Below are 18,022 nucleotides of genomic sequence, written 5' to 3' on the forward strand. Positions count from 1 at the left end.
GGGGTCTTTTTCTTATATAGGCTCCTATTACCCCTACCCCCTGTCCTGATTTTTCACACTTGCTGTCTGGTCACCCTAGGGTGGACACATGTGTGGGTCCCAGCTTTCCCTGCCCCCCTCATTGAAGCAGCTGTGCAGGGTTACTGCCCTGGGAACTGCAGGGCACCAGTGGACGTGGGGCCAGCTGTAGACAGGGGCGTGGGGCAGGGCTAGCTGGAGGCTGGGAGTGCGGGGCTGGCTGCAGGCAGGGCAGGGGGTGGCGGGGTTGGCTGGAGGCAAGGGGGTGTGGGGCTGGCTGGAGACAGGGCAGGGGCTGACTAGAGGTAGGGGCTGGCTGCAGGCAGCGGGGGGTTGTGGCAGGGGACCCACCAGGCAGCAGCGGGAACCCCAGGGCCAGGGGTTGGGGGAGCAGCAGCAGTAACAGGGCTTGTGCTCAGGGCCAGGCGGCAGCCCACATGGCTCCCGCAGCACAGCACCCCCGGCGGCTGGAGGAGGAATTAAATCACTTCTCGGCTGGAGCCCATCAAAGCCTCAGCACCCCCTGCAGGGAAGCAGGTTGACAACCGGCTCTAAAACTGCTTCAAAATTTAACAACCAGTTTGCGCGAACCAGCTCCGGCTCCAGCTCACTACTGTCTACGTGTCTGATAATTCCCTTCTTTTTTACAGTGGGAGTTGGGTAGGAGGTCTTTGGGGAGCAGTGACCAGCTGGGAATATTGGGAAATATTTTTTAATGGTCCATTGGCAGTAAGTAGCAAGAATCTTGTCATGGAGCTTTTAGAGCTGTTCTCTGCTCAAGTGGCACGGCTGCCTGCCTCCCGAGAGCTGCGGTTATAAGCAGAATTCGTTGCAGTCATCCAGCTCCTAGCAGGAATTCAGGCACAGTGAGCAGCACAGATACTTGCTGAGAGATATGGGCCTTTTTCATTCTGTATAATGAGGAGTTTAGGGGGCTAGTGTACTGAGTTCAAATCCTGTTTTAGGCCACATGTGAAGATGGATTTTTTTTTCTTTATCCAGTCTACAAGTCTGTGATCATAATACATTCTTCAAAACAAGGGGTGGGGAATATCTGGCCTAGCAAACCTAAGTTTCTGGTTCATATTAGTTTTGAATGGCCTGTGAAGAGAGGTAGGGACATTGGGGCATAGGATATTTTAGTACTGGATTACAAATAAATATTTAGCCATTGTTTTTCTTTCTCTCCAAGACTCCTCAGTAGCCTCTTCCACTCCCCCCCTTCCCCCTCCCCCCGCAATGTCGTGATTAAACTCATACGCTTTGCTTCAGTGGCCTTCCCTGCTAAATTACTCTGTTTTATTACTGTTTATGTGAGGTGGTTTTGCTAGAGTTCTCTATTTTACTCCTAGTTTCTTACTTTTGTGAACCTCTCACAGATACAAACATCTCTAAAGTGGTCATGTAATTTGTCATCTTTGTCAATCCGTTAATGTTTTAAAATGCTACATCAGGTCACTTCATAGTTGTCTCCTCTCTCCCAGTGGTTAAAACTAGTACCAGCCCCATATTACCCACTCTCCCAGGCAATAATAGCTTTCCTGGGGCACAGAGACTAAGCCTGCACACAGTGCTTCAGAGGAGGGTTAACAGCCTCAGGCAGTAACAGTACAGATCTGTTTTTGTGTTGTGTTCTGTAATCCATTTCTATTCCTGCAGACCTAGCAACAGAGATGTTTTATTAAGACAGCCAAAGGGCCGTTTGCCTTGAGGAGCTGGGAAGTTTCTCGGGCTGACAGTTTTCTAGTATATAGAAAGAGAACCATCTGCTAGCAGGATGATAGGGGATCCTATGATCTGTAAACCCTGCTTCAATGTCGCTGTTGCACTCCCTCTCTCAAGGTGTTGTGAAAAGAGAGGGCACCTTCTCCTTCAACTCTCAACCTCTGACTTCACTGTGCATTTGTAAATGCACAAACTGGCAGTTGCCAACAGAAATAAAGTGCTAACACAGCAGGGGCGAGATCCTTATGAAGTTTGTGGGAGGTGGGGAGACAGCAGCATATGATATGAATAAACCTTGCCTGGAGCCTCAGAGGTGGTGTTTAATTAAGAAATGCACAAAATGCCAAATACATGTTTTTAATATTTTAAAAAATGTTTGCTGCTGGCAAATGGTGCTGAATTTACTGCCTTAGGCCTTGTCTGCACAAACGCTGAAGGCTGATGCAAGTTACACTAGTTAAGTTACATAAGCTGCATAACTTGATTCATTGTAAGTTGCATCGACTTAAAGTGGTGTCTACACCGCGCTATGTTGATGGGAGAAGCTCTCCCATTGACATAGCTTCCGCCTCTCATTGAGGTGGATTAATTAAGTTGATGGGTGAGCGCTTGCCCATCGACTTACCGTGTTTTCATCAGACTCGCTACAAGTTGTCTTTATATCCTGAACAGACACAGCGCAGGTAGCTTGAGTACAAATTGCCTTAACCCCTAACCCTGTCTGCCACACTAATGTACCTGCTTTCTGATATTAGGGGTGAGAGGGAGAGTTCCATCTTCAGAAACTCAATCCCACTTAGGGTACCAATTTGTGATATGGGGTTGAGATGCTTACTCATTTCACAAAGGTCACCTCAGCTGCCATCTGATGGTAGTGACTTTCAGTTCCTTGGATGTTAACACATCAGTCTTGAAGCCTTTGTAGTTCCACCCATCTGAGCCATGCAGTACCATTGCATATTTGTTTAAAAGATATGTTCAGTATTGTGATATCATCCCATGACTCGAAACTTCAGTATGTTCTGTTCAGCAGAATCTAAAAGTTTAAGCCCTCTTTCTTCTCTGGGAAAGGTAGATGTAGTCTTCATATTTTTCAGAAACAATTAAATCACCAGATCTGCCTGCCCTAGCTGAGGATTGTTAACAGCTTTTGCTGCCATTGCTTTAAAATGCTGGTCAATACCAGGCATTAGTCGTAAGGTACTCTTGGCCAAGGTTGTTTTAAGTTTAAAAAAAACAAAACAAAATAATGTAGGGTTTAGGTTTGAGTTGTGCTTAACAGAATTCTCTGCTTGGCAAATACACTACTGACATTTTGTCAGTTTAAAAAATAAATTAGGTAACTGCTATATCTGTCCTTCAGTTCCTCTGCCAGATTTTGTCATTTTATAGCCACATTTTCCTATATTTTTAGACAGTCATTTCTCTCCTTTTGCTGTATGGAAGAGCCACACAAAAAACAAGAGAAATTGATTTATTGTATTTAATTCATTTAACTGTTTCCCTTGCATAGTCCAAAAGGGCTTCATTTGCTCAAAATACACCAAAAAAGAAATAATTTTTTCTGATTTTTCAATTCTAGCAATTTTAGGATTTATAGCAGGCCAAAAATTGTTGAAATAGTAGTTTTAAGAATTCTGAAGATTCTCATATGCTGATGCTATATATTTCAGGGATATACTAAGATTGCAGAATTTTGGAAGCTCATTTCTCAGCACGAGTCAAATCTTGGATTTAACACTTCAGGTTTCTCTTAAATTTTCTGTTACTTGATATGATTAGTTGGGGTTTAAAAAGAAGAGCGTTAATCAGAATCAGCATATTGGTAGCCAGAGTAGTAATATCAAGGCAATGGAAATCCAAGGTATTTCCAGAAAAAAAAAATTGTCTTCAGAAGAGGCAGCCAAACATGAAAATATACTTTTTGGACTAGAAAATGAATGATATTTTGAGTATGTGGGATCCATTCTTGGCATACATCATTGATTATTAATCCCTTTAAGGTCTTGTTTGAAGAATGAGGATGGCTTTTAGGGGAAAAGCTAATTTAAAATATATATTTTCATAGGAATATAATTGCCAGACTGGATCAGAGCAGTGGTCCATGTAGTCCAGTGCCCTGTTGCTGACTGTGGGCAAAACGGCATGCCGCGTAAGATGGTGTGTAAACCCAGCAGTAAGTACCTGTGGACTGATCTGCACCCCTCATTGATCTCTTTCTGATCTCTGTTAAGCAGAGTGGCTTAAACTCTGAAACACAAAGTTTAATAGCCCTCCCAAAACTTCTATTGTCATGAATTATTATAACTCTAAATTCTTGATATCCATCTAAAAATCTAATCCCTTTTTGAACCTTGCTAAATTCTTGGCCTCCATAATGTCCCATGCCAACACGTTTGACACTTTTTCACACTAGGTGTGATTAAACTATTTCCTCTTACCAGTTTTTGAATTTCCCATTGACTGTAAGCCAGTTTCTTGTATTCTGAGACCAGGGAAACTGATGCCCCCAATCTACTTCCTCTGTACCACTAAGTATTTTATATACTTGCATCATGTCCCTCTTAATGGCCTCCTTTCTAAAGGTAAACAGACCCACTAGTCGTAAAAGGGGCTCAAGATTCTGGCGACATTAATTTATTTTTGCTTTCTGTAGTGAAAGTCCTCCCTTGAGTATAGGAGATGGCATGTTTTGGGTACGTATGCATTTTTTTTTTCTGTTGGGCTGTTCTTCCCAGCTGCTGTATGATAGTCCCCTACTTAACCACAAGAGACCAGTGTATCTGAGATGTCAGGAGTTGGGTATCTTGGGAATGCCAGTACCACCCTCTTCAGTGTGTAAATGTCCCCCTCAGTAGCCTGATCCACACAGGATGAGAGTCTGTTACAGCGCTCAACCAGAGAGCCTGGCTCTTTAGTGCAAGCTGTGTAGATTCACACATTTAGTTCTGGAGGGCCCAATTTTAATCATAGGTGTTAGCCAGTTCATGGCTGTCACATCACTTAGTGATTCATTGTGGTTGAGCAGCCTGTAAGTGGCTGAAGCCAGGCACATCTAATTGTGTGTTCAGTTATGGAAGGAAAAAGCAGGTAGACTGTGTAGGAAAAGGAACTATTACAGTGAAAGTTTCTATGTTACTAGATGCTGCTCTGTGCAGTCACATGCAAATTACATGAGTTGGGATTTTGGGGGAAGTAATATGACCCATTTGGTGTGGACTCACGAGAGTGGAGAAGTAGATCTAGGGGAGGAATGCATTCTGGGAAGTGTGTGTGTGGTTTTGGAAGACTCTCTGCCAATTTACTTGCCTCTCATTATTCCCCTGTGTTAGATGAGACTAAATAGTTGGGTGTGTGTGAGCTGGCAGACAAAAGGCCAGTGTAGGTTATGACTTGATGCTTACAAATTTGCAGTTGGCACTGAAGATGTGAAGTAGCTATGTCTAATTCACGTTGCTCGTTTATATAATGAACGCTTAAAACGCTTGGTGGATGTTCTAGTAAATAAATCGCCAGTCTCACTTTGTATTTGTCTGACGTGTTTGCATTCCTCGGGCACATGGTCTAGTACCTAATGAAGAATGGATAATATTACAGCTGGCTTAAGTTTGCAATTACAGAAATTTTGATTTATTTCTCATCCTGTCTTAAGCAAGAAGAATCTGACTTCTAAAGGTCATATTTATACAGTTCCTTCCCAGTAAAATATGCATTTTTCATTCCAAAAAAGGGTGTGCGTGGGGAGAGGGGAATTCTTTTCGGTTTCACTGTCTTTTTTTTTTTTTTTGGCAGACATTAGTGGAAGAAAAAGTCTCTTGAGTGTTTCCCAAAAACTTGTAATCTTCTGCTTTTTCCAGTCTGATTATTATGTTTTAGTGGGGTCAAGTAGAAATCATTTTATATAATGAGGCTACAAAAAATCCATATCTAAAACTCTCATCAACTGAAGGACAAGTTCTGGGCAAAAAAAAACAACAAAGTTTTTTGGGTATTTGTTTGTTCTCTACGAGGTCTAAAAACAGAAGCTGCGGAAGAATTGTTGTAGGATTCTCTCAGCAAGAACCTAGCAGTTCTACTTGAAGAGTCTAGCTTTCATTTAAAGCAGGGGTGGCCAATCTGAGCCTGAAAAGAAGCTAGAATTTCCTCATGTACATTGCCTAAGAACCACAGTAATACATCAGCAGCCCCCCATCAGCTCCTGTCGCTCCCAGCGCCCCCTGCCCACTAGCAGCCCCGCCGATCAGCAACTCCCAATCAGCTGTTTTGTGGCGTGCAGGAGGCTCTGTGGGGTAGAGGGGAGGAGTGAGGGCACGGCAGGCTCAGGGGAGGGGGCGGGAAGGGGTGGAGTGGGGGCAGGGCTTGTGGCAGAATCAGGGGTTGAGCAGTTAGCACCCCCTGGCACATTGGAAAGTTGGCGCCAGGAGCTCCAGCCCCAAAGTCGGTGCCTATACAAGGAACTGCATATTAACTTCTGAAGAGCCGCATGCGGCTCTGAAGCCACAGGTTGGCCACCCCTGATTTAAAGCCATCTCTTTCCCCATGCCATACTACCACAGTTAAGATCAGCAGAGGCACTCAAGCTGGAGCCTCGATGATATAAACAAGAGGATGCTGCTACTGGGTGTTCTCTGTATGAACCTCGCCATTTTTTAATTGTATTTTTCTTTCTTCCCTCTCCTGCAATCCTTGTTCTGAGATGGCCTGAATCTGATGATCTTCAGTTCACATTCTAAAGTTCGTCGTCGTCCTCCTCCTTCCCCACTGCAATGGAAAATGGGAGTGAATTATAAGCATAGGATATGTTTGAGGGGGAGGCAGATTTGAAATTTGTTGCCTGGTAGCTTATTGGTTGTAGGTTCTCACCTACCATTATGATTGCCATCTTACAGAAAAAGATTATTAGTGTGATTAAAATTTTCCAAAGTGCTTTCTGTGCTGACTATGTTTTTTATACCTGTCTACACTCACCATACAAAGGACTACTCACAAATAAATGCAACCAACTCAGAGGAGGAATGTATAAACTGTTCTAGATTATTTGTTTGTTTTTTGGTCATTACATCTTGGGCTGTAGCATGGTTGGAGAGACATGAAAGGGAAGTATCACAAAGGGACTTGTGAATGTTGGGGTTTTAAATGCTTTGAAGTGTGTTCACAAGTATTTGTGAATGAGCTCAGAAGTGGAGTCACACCGTTAATTCAGCCTTTTCATACTGAAAGTGGACTTTACATCCCCTCCTGGCCGGAATCATAAATTTTCCCCTTGAGGTGGCTTGTCAATTTCATGTAGCAACGTCACACTCTGTGACAAATGGGCAGTTTTATGCCTGCAAAAACAACTTTTTCTGAATTATTTGAGGTAAGAACTACAAACCTGTAAATTTTCTCGGAATTATTCAGATTATTCCCCTTTCCAAGCCCCCTGCTACTGCTGCTTTTGCTGCCAATGCTGAGAGTATTTTTTTTTCCCTAATGGAAGAAATGTCTTGAGCTGCCCTAATAAACAATTTGCTGCGGTAGCCATTTTACAAAATCCAAGTCAAGTGAAGGTACTGCATTCTACTGCGCAGGAATACATGGTTTAATTCAATGTCTGTCTGTCTCTCTCTCTCTGTATTTATTTATTTATTTATTTGAAAACCACTTTCAAAGCCTAGTTAGTGATTGGAAAATAGTTTAGAGATTCTCAGCTGGAAAATTCTAATCAGCCTTTAAAGTTCTGTGTGCTGTGCATACCACAGGTTGCAATCTAACAGCTTTCATAACTTTTTTTGATGTCTTTGAGAGAATATTGCAGGATGAAGGACTAACAACAATTTCCTGTAACGTTTGGATGACAGATAATCCCTGTGTACCATTGGGCTTCATTGTGTTTAGCTGTCAGCAAATGGCCAAGATTATTCCATCTAAAATATAACTGGTAGCAGCTGCTAGTGTTGGGAAATCAGTTTGGTTTTTCCATTAGCACTGTTCGCTCGTTAACAGTGTGGGATAACGAATTAGAGCAGCAAAGGGCTTTGGAGGGTCTTGTGTTTTCCTGCAGGAAAACTGAGGGTGACGTTGTATAGTATATGTCTGCCTACCGTCTCCATGGGTTAACTCGCTTTGAGACCTCCAGGTAAATCCACTTGCCCTCATAAATCTGTCAACCAAGCTAGAAAATGGGGTAAAACACAGGACCCCACTGAAAATGAGGTGTGTTTGAACTGAGCTTCTCTGCATAAATAAATGACATCATGTGGCTGTAGGCCCATTGACTGCATTTTACTTCACCCAGAATGTCTGGTCAGATCACACAATTCCATCCTAATCCTAAACAAAATGCAATTCAACAAGGCGAGATCTCTCCATTAATATAAAGCAGTGTTGGGCATTTTTTCTATGCAGCAGCACTGAAATCAGGACATGACTGGAATCTCAAACTGGAAGGGAGAATAGCAAAATTTGAGCCGCTCAGTTTTCAAAAATGACCACAGAATATGTTATGAATAAAATGAAACCAAACTGAGCAAAATGAGGTCATAACTGTTTTAAATAATTTGGTTGTGTGTGTTGCCATTAAGATCTAAACGTATGGTCAATTGTGTGCCCGCTGCTTTGTGAAATTTCTGGCTGAGCGACTGCATCACTGCCCACTGGCTTTAACAGCTGTTTGGATGCACAAACATATCTAGGTCCTGTGCATCCACAAAGAAGCAAACACTGGAAATGGAGAAGACCTAGTGAGGCATGTAACCCATCCCCCTTGGCCAGTTCAGGATTCTCCCTTTGGTATTTTTGCCATTGCTTAGTCCAGCCCACGCTCTTCAATAACCTGAGCCATGTAGCTCCCTAAGTTTCCTTTGGGAGACTACTCCACAGTGTCTCAGACTGTGCGGCTTAGGAAATGTTCATGACAACTCAGCCTTAATCCTCATTTGCTCAGTTTCAGCACCACTGTTTTTATGGTCCCTTGTACCACCCTAAGTGCTTCCTTTCCTCTTTGGTGGTTTACACCCTTGAAATGTTGTACAAAGTGGTCACGGTATAGTGATCATGAGGCCTGGGAGACATAGCTATGATGCCACAGCTTCTACCTTCCAGTGTAGATGTAGCTGGGTCAACAGCAGCGTTTTTTGTTAACCTAGCTACAATCGCTATTTCTGCACTGCAATAAAACGTCTTTAGCTGACCCATGTCAGCTGACTCGGGCTGCTGGGCTATAAAATTGCAATGTGGACGTTCGGGCTCAGGCTGGAGCCTGAGCTCTCGGACACCGCAAGGCGGGGAGGATCCCAGAGCTTGGGCTCCCGCCCAAGTGTGTGCACTGCAATTTTACAGCTCCATGAGCCTGAGTCAGCTGACATGGGCTAGCTGTGGGTGTTTAATTGGAATGTAGACATACCTCTGGGAGGTGGGGTTACTACCAGGATAGAAGAACTCCTTCTGTTGCTGTAGTAACTTCCCCATAGCATTTGCACTACAGGGTTACATCCATTGTAACCCCCATGGTACAGCCAAGCCCTGAGTGTATTTACTTGGGTGTTCACGTAAACAGAATTTTAACACTTTTTTTTGTTTGCAAACCGATACTGATTTTATGACAAAAATATATGCGTGGTGCAAGAAATAGAAAGCTGATGGACCTCTTCTTGTTTTCTTTGCAGTGAGCCTGGTAGAGGGAAGAGAGTCTGTATAGTGACAGCTTCTGACGTTGCATTTCCCTGCTGCAGTGACCGCTTGTGTGGGGGCACACCGGAGACAGATGACGCTGCATTGATTTGAGAGTGTCAGAGTGATACTGAAAGCGAGCAGAGCTTGGATAGTCTGGAGGTTTCCGCTTAGGACAGAAAATTCTAAGGGTCATGAAGGTGAACATTTTGGAACTGGAAATATTTTCTACCAGATGGGCCCGATGGGGAGAGGGCAACTTAGCCTGAACTGATGTAGCACAGAACCTAATATCCAGCTCAGGTAAGGCCAACTTGGCTTAAGTTTGTATTGCATTTCTGTGCCACCTTTTTTCTAAATTTTAAAATCAAGTGTGAAACTGGTGCTTCTGAAAGAACTAAATGAATTAGCTGAAATCACTCGTAGTGCATGATTCTTCTCAGATATCTGAACATCTTAGTCTTTTCCTTGCTGTTCTGGTTTTGGGCCTTGTAAAACACTGCTAGGTATGCTAGCTGTGTTGCCTTGTGATGTGTATAAATGGATACTAAATGAGACCACTATGCTAACTTTTGCCTGTAACCCTAGACAGGATTTAAACTCATCTCCAGAAACCACTAATTCCCTACACCACTTAACTTACATTGTTAGTAACATTATTGGAACAGGTGCTTTTATGAGCCACATATAGATGTAGATTGGGTGTGTGGGTCTATAAAGGTATTTTTCATAGTCTGTGGGTGAGAGTTTCAAAAGTGCCTGAGAGAACTTAGGAGCACAAGTGTCAAGAAAAGTCAGTTGGACTTGTGCTCCTTAGCCCCATAAGTGCTTTTTGAAATTCTTACTTGTCTTTCTCCTTGCATTTGTGTGATGTTGGTGGTGGTCAGCCACATTTCCATGAAAACAGGATCTTCTGTTTCTTAGGAGTTCATCCCTCTAGATGCTACTGACTTCCCTAAAGTGATAACCATCCTTAAGAGAGTATTTGAAACCAGAATTTTCCTTTTTTTGCTCCCCTGTAACTTAACAATGGCCAGAATTTGGTTAAAACAGGTTTCTCAGGTGTGGCATGCTGTTGTGGTGTGGATGATTTATGTGGCTGAAGCACCCACACACTCAATATTATAGCTTCATGTCCAGTTGTGATGGATGGGGTTGGGGAGCTGCTGGGGCATGTGACCCAAAAGTCCTGGTACCATGGGGGATGTTGAAGTTTCAGCTCCAACCAAAACTTTAGTGTCCAGGATGTGGAAATGTCTTAAAAGTAGGGGTTGAGACTTTCAGATTTACCTAGGGGATTTAACCACAATAAGGACAGGTCTACACCGCCGCTTAAGTCCATCTAATTTACATTGCTCAGGGATGTGAAAAAGACCCTCTTCGAGCGACGCAAGTTACAGACCTAAGCACTGTCCATACCGGCACTATTTTGGTGGGAGATGCTCTTCCACCAACATAGCTTCTGCCTCTCACGGCGGTGGAGTAATTGTGCTGATGGGAGAGCGTCCTCCTATCGGCATACAGCTTCTTCACCAGACGTGTTACAGAGGCACAGCTGCATCGGTAAAGCCTCGCTGATGTCATCTGCTTGTGTAGACCTACCCTGAGAATTCTGTGGCTAAATCCCCTCGTTGGCGTTTGAACATCTCATCCAGGTTTTCTAATAAAAATACCGAGACAACCTTTACAATTAGAGCAATGCTAACAGGTAGGCCCATAACAAAACTGAAGAGAAAGTGTGTCTTACAAATCTGTGTAGAGGAAATGTTTCTGATGCTTGCTATAAAGGTAGTGGTCTCAGGAGAAGCAGAAGCTCGCCATGTAGTTGAATACTTTCATGTTTCTCACAGGCAGCCACAACCCTTATTTCCTGCTGCTCTGTTCATAACCTTTCCCAGACTATGCTAGCAACATACCAGGTGTGTAGTGCCTTTCTGGTGAGACATGGCTAGATCCTTAAAGGCTTTAATCTCATTCTGAAACACAGATAAGATCTATTCTAGGCTATACACTAAAACAGTGATACTCAGACTGCAGCTTGTGAGCTGCAAGTGGCTCTTTAATGTCTTCTGTGGCTCTTTTCAGCACATATTAAAACACTATGATTTAATTATTAACCAGTCAGGATGCTTTTATTCTGTTAACCAATTAAGTTGTCAACTTGCACTAAGTTATTAACTTATTTGCTGAGAGAATTTATATATATATGAAAATTAAATATTTCCCATCATATTATTTAAATATGAATAGTATTATAGTAAACGAAACAATGAATTCACACTTCTGTGGCTCTTTTAGGTAATTTTGATCACTAATTTGACTGCTGAACCACTGAAGTCTGAGTATCACTAGGTACCCAACACATGGTTGCATTTGGAGTCTAAACAGATTTTGCGCTTTGTTCCTTTTATATATACTGTGTGTGTATATATAATAGTTCAACTATTCCACTACTGGTTTGAAGGATTTTCTGAATCTGAGGTTATTCCGTTACAAGTCTAGAGCTCCTGTAGGAACACCGGTTTGGTAGTAAGCTTGCCTTAAAGAGAGTACATCCCTCAGTCAGAGAGAATCTCACCAACTTGTATTATTTGCTCTTGTTGTGAATTAATGTCTACGGTGACCAGAAGCGTATGAAGGTCTGTTTTCTGTACTTCGATAAAACCACATCTGGGCATTTTAGCCTCTATTAGCCTTATGCTCAGTTAGCTGTTTTTTAATTGCAGTAGTTAGCATCTCATGCATTGTACTGTTGCTTTACATGGCTGTGTTTATTCCATGGCACGCAAATGTGTTAATCACTCGGTTATAGCTAATAACAGCTTTACAAGTGACAGTTATTGTTTTACCGGAGAAGGGTAGCAATTGTGTGAGACTGCTGAAGAATACAGATCTGCCTTGTTCGCTATGGATCTCTTTCTTTTCTCTGCAAAAATAAATGATCTGTAAGACTTTCCACTTATTAAATGGCAGAGGCCAGCTTTATTAGGCATGTTCTTCAAAAGAAAATTGCAGGGATTAATTTATACTTTAGACAGATAAACGTTTACAAATTATATGTTGGATGGTGTTTTTAAAATAGTTTCTAGAAATCCCTGTTCCTGTTTCAGTATCTCATGATGGTGGATGCTGTCTGAATAAATTAAATTTTTATTCTTGCTTCCTAGCAGGAGTTTCTCTGATATAAACTAGGATGTCAATTAAAAGCCGGATTTGTCAAAGTTCTTGTAAGAAGTTACTTATTGATTTTTGGTTGATAAGGGTTTGTAACACTATTTTTAATTTAATATTTTTAGTACTATGAAGTCACGATTGTTTTCTTATATGTGACACACATTCTTTCAGTAACTTGTTCTTTGTAAATAGATGTAATTAGAATATCTTCTATAATGCTGTATATTGCAGTTTGCTTAAGGAATTTCAAACATTTGATCAATTTCATTTGCTGTAATTGGTGAATGTGGCTTTTCTACTGATGACACTAAAATTGCCCATGGTATCAGATTGTGTGTAAAATAATTTAAAAAATTAAATAATTGGTATGTGCTAGTTGTTGGTCCAAAATCAAGTCTCATTCAGAGGTAGACACTGTAGTGTAATTAAGGCAATGCTATATCAGGTAATACTTTCATTTATAACGCCCCTCACCTGCCCAAGCGTTTGGGACTTTGTACAAACGGTTAAAACATAATGCATTTAAAAAAAACACAAACAGGTAATCTGAAAACAAATAAATAGTAAAAATTCAGACAAGTGAGCATTATTTAATAACAATAAAGGTTATGAGATTCCTGACAGCATTTAAACCAGAAAATGTGTGTGGAATATACAGTATTGCTGCATTTTCTTTTAAGTGGGGTAGAAAGGCCTGAAATGAATGCTCTATAGGAAGTGAGTTTAAAAACCATAGGGGTAGTCACAGCAAAGCTGGTCACCTGTTGCCTTAAGGCGCAATGGTGGTCTATATCCAAATGTAGATACCCTGCCAGGATTAGACTCACTGAGGGTTGCCAGCTTCCTTCCCGCTGAAGGGATAGAATATAGTCATTTCTGTCCCCATTAAAAGTGAATAGGGTCAGTATAAAATCAGAGACCTTTCACAGAAGTCTACCGTAAGAGTGCAAGGAGAGTATAATATGGTAATGGCTAAATGAGGTAGAAAACAGGACCCTCTCTCACAAAAGAAATAGTAAAGGAAGAGAACAAGAGGTCCATGTTACCTGTAGAAACATAATGGCCCCATCTTAATTCTAAAATATCATCATCCAGCCTGTACAGCTTGAGTTGAGTCGATTAGCCACCCGCGCTTTCAGAGAGGGGTAATGTATGAAAGGATTAAGGGAGTATGACTCAACATTCTTGTGAGCACAAGGAGAGTGAATCTAGTTACTCTCCCAATTATCAGTCACTTCAAAAAATTGTTTTAAAGTTACCAGCCTTGCATGATGTAGAACTGTCAGAGGTGAAAAGCAGAGTTTGAGTAATTCATCTGACACAGATGCAGTCATCACACCCTCTCCTATCCATTTTGCATTTCATTCTAAACCTACTGAAAGCAACCAATTTCCCTATTTTTAACAGCCTACAGTGGGTCGGGGAAAGGGAAAGATTTCTAAAACAATCTAGAAGTTGTAGTACTCAAACCTGTAGAGGCTCCATTGACTGGATTTTATCGTAACACTAGTTTAGACAAAAGCACTAGAAGATAAAATGTAGAGAATGGTCCTGTCTTGGTTCCCAGAGGGTGAACAAATGATGATCTAATGGTATTTGTCCCACCCTTCCCACCACTCCCTTATTTCTAATTTCTATGATTCTGTAAATACTAAATGAGAATAGAAGTGAAACTAAGAGCAAAATGTTCCTCTCCAATCCATGTGGCAGGGAGCTGCTGTACGTTCTTGTTCTTTACACTGAAGTCCCACTAATGTCAATGGCAGTGCATGTGCCATTTGCAAGAAAAATCTGACAGTGTGCAGGAGAAATCTGGCAGTGAGGAGCACGCAAACAGCATTTTGAGCTAAATGTTAGGCTGTATCTAAATCCTGCTACTTCTTCCTATATTGCATTTCACAGATTTGGCCCTTCCTCTTTATCCACCATTCTAATACTAATCCAGTTCTTTATCTTGCATTTTGATGGTTGAAACCTCTGCCTTTCCAGCCTTGAGTGGTGTAACCTTAGACTCATTAGGTCCTTTTAAAACACTTCTAAGATCTTCTTGTAAAGCTGCCTTCAGTGACTCAAGAGTGTGAGTACCAGCCTCAGATTTCACCAACCAATAATCAAGTGTAAATTCCTCAGGCACTAACAGCCTAAACATGGAGCCACAGACAGTCCCCTTGGGCATTCTGATCCATCTTGCCACCCAGGTGAGAATACCTTTTGTGATAGATGATCTGTTATACCAAGTTTTTAGGTTACTTCCAGACCCAAAGAACAGCCACTTACTCCGGGTCAGTTGCACCTTAGATCTTACACCAAAGACAACGCTTCTAGCCAACCCTATATATACCCTATATATATGTATATTAAACTATGTACAATTTATTATGTAGGAAAAGGAAATAAGTTATTTACAAAGTCAAGGCAGTAAACGTATATACACAAATGTTATTATCTTAAATTTCCAAAGTTGTTAGGAAACTTCTGTATTCAGCAAGCTTTATATGTCCTTTGCGGCTAACCCAGGCTAAGCAGCTGGGTTCTCTTGCTTGTGCTTAGAGTCCAGACGGCATAGAGATAATCAGTTCCTTCTGTTTGGGACTTTTATCCCATGCCTGCCATGTGCTTTGAGCTGCAAACTCAGCTGATGGGAGGAATCCACTTGCATGAGTCATCTTCATGTGGAGGAGGGCAGAACAAACAACATCTTTCGTCCTCTTTAACATCCCAGAATAGTCTGTCTGTTGATGGACCTTTCCTGTTGGGCCAGATGTAACACCTTCTGTTGGAGATCAGCATTTCACACTCGTTAATGTCTGTCCCATCTGGTGACTTAGTTACAGAGGCTCACAATCCAGTCTTACAGTATGGTATACAGACGGTATAAGTGAAACTAATGCCTGCAGCAACTCACAGGCATTCAATAAAGTCTATACACTTAATGACATTCTTATAATTCTAATACCTATTTTAACAATATTAACACACAGGTGAGCCAGACTGATTCCAGCTATGTATTTGTCAGTGTCCAATTGAGACATGGAGGCTTTTGTATGAGCTTGGCACCTGGTCTGCCAGTGTCCCCCATCTTCTGGCCAGTCTTTCTGACACATCATCCACTTTGAGTCTCTCCACTGCCTACTCTTATCCTTACCTTTAAGGCCATCCACAATTAAGCCCTGCATTATCCTATTAACTACCCCTTTACTCCACAATGGTCTCTTTCTACAACTTTTTCATACAGCTAGCATATGCAAAGAAATTTCTTTTGATTTCTCATCCTTCTTCCTCCAAATCCCTTGTTTGCTCTCCCACCTGGTGCATTTTATCTTGAACTAAGGTAGTATATCCTTTTGGGACAGAATGTCTTTTGCTGTTATATCTGTACAGCGCATAGCACAATGGTACTCCAATCTGATTCAGTCCCCAATAAATAGTTCCCATTTTCAGTTCACTTGTAGTCTAATCTGGGGGCAAAGAATGTGTAAACTGATAAAGGGCCACGGGGAAATAACTAAACATTGCTGAAGCAGACATATATTGCTTACAGCTGTGGTTGCACATAACTAGCAAGGTTGTCCCAAAGCAGCTGATGGAGCGAAAACAGAGCGAGAAACTCATTGCTATGTCCATAGGTGGATATACTGAGCTGTGATAAAAGCACCCTTCTAACCCCCAACACCTGTTGTTGGAAGCCAGAGGACTCGCTTGCTGCTTCACAGATTTGGCAGATGCTTGTACAGAAGGTATTTCTGGAATGAATGCCCTGAATCTCTGTGCAGCAGAAATTACTGTTGAAGTGTAACTGTGTCATGGACTTCCAATGTTCTAAACACCTGCCAATTAGCAGCTGAACTTGGCTGTGCCAGCTGCTATATCCCAGGCATTTTTATGAACTCCTGCATCTCCCTTTAACACAAATAAATCATCATTTCAGTGCTAGCCAGAACACGAACAGTAAACAGGCTACTTGCTCAACTTTCCTGTTTGTGGCTTGAGCGACATCTGCTTACCTTGCTGACGAAATCCCCCCCCCCCCCCAAAATAATTCTGCAGAACCAATCCACTGATGGAAGAGTGAGCTGGGTTCTACTTTGCCTCACAAAAAAATACTGCTAGATAAATGCTATTTGCAGAATCTGAGTCACTAGTGTGCAGCGTACATAAGGCAGGATGATCCCAGTTCAAATGTTCAGATCCCAAGTGGAGTTTTTAGGGCTGGCAAGTAGAAAAATCAGCTTTTGAGTTGTAAACTGATCACATTTGATCTGCATGTCAGCAAGAGCATACATAGGAAACAGCATGGTAATGTTCTTCGAGTGCTTGTTTCTTCCAATTCCAATCAGGTGTGCATGTGCCGTGTGCATGACAGCTGGAAGATTTTTTCCCCTAACAGTATCAGTAGGATTGGCCTGGGCGCCCCCTGGAGTTGCGCCTTCATGGTGCCCAATATAGGGCCCTGCCGACCCGACCCCTACTCAGTTCCTTCTTACCGCTGGTGACTGCTAGTTTGAACTTCCCTCACTCTTGCTTCTGCAAACGCCTCTAGCAGTGTCCCACTGTCATTTGTATATAGTTAGATTCTTAGTAGTATTAGCAATGTTAGTAGTTTCTCTAAGTTTCCATTGCAGGGGTTTCCCCCATTTCGTCCCCAACACTGGGGCATGCCTCGGTCGCCAGGGTTCAAACCCTGTCAAGACTGCTGTAAATTGATGCCAGAGAGCAACCCGCACGCTTCTTGTTTGAAGTGCCTTGGCGAGAGTCACCAAAAGGACAAGTGCTGCATTTGCAAAGGGTTTTGGCTGAGGACCCTTAAGGATCGTGAGCAGAGACTCAGAATTCTTCTCATGGAGACAGCCCTCCACCCACAGTCCAATCCCAGGTCGGCGGAGCTCGTGCCAAGTGCCTCGTCCGGTACCAGGAAGGAGGCTAAGGACTCCTGGCACTGACATGGCGCCAAGCGTAAGACTTCCGGTAGGCATCGGTCTTCCTCCTCGGTGCCCCAGAAGAAAAAGAGGAAGGAGAGAGGGCGCTCTCCCCCTCCTAAGCCTAAGGAGCCAGTGACAGGGAGGCCTCAGCCCATCCAGCATACATTGGGCCCGGCACCTCCCAGGGGCTCACCGACTCCTGTCCTGCAAGGGGTTCAGTCGAGTTGGGCCCACTACTGTTCTCCAGACTGTCATGGTTGGGATATTCAACTCCCCTTCACTCTGGAGACTTTTGACGCAGCACAGGACCTTATTTGCCTGACGGCACCACCTTCTCCAAGGAGGGACAAGGCACTGGTAATAACCTGGCCACCTATCCCGTCTAGGGACAAGCCGGCAATGATGTCGCACTGCTCCCCATCTCTGTGGGGCCGCCAGCGTGGGGGGACCACACCAATCCCCTAGATTGGTCTAGATCTCAGTGACACTGGCAGCCTCTTCTGGTGTTGTGGCCACCTCAATGGCAACCACCAGCT

The 18,022-nt window shown here is 42.7% G+C and overlaps 1 protein-coding gene across 1 annotated transcript in view; it reads left to right on the forward strand.

The window, feature by feature from the left end:
• Positions 1-18,022, forward strand: part of LOC311521521 (uncharacterized protein) — a 173,757-nt gene that overhangs the window by 86,907 nt on the left and 68,828 nt on the right. The window contains exon 2 of the mRNA XM_084629849.1: positions 9,390-9,696. The gene's annotated coding sequence lies outside the window, so the exon portion shown is untranslated. The remainder of the gene's footprint in view (positions 1-9,389; positions 9,697-18,022) is intronic.

This window comes from Lepidochelys olivacea, assembly GCF_965140295.1.
Source record: "Lepidochelys olivacea isolate rLepOli2 genome assembly, chromosome: 6".
Lineage (NCBI taxonomy): Eukaryota > Metazoa > Chordata > Testudines > Cheloniidae > Lepidochelys > Lepidochelys olivacea.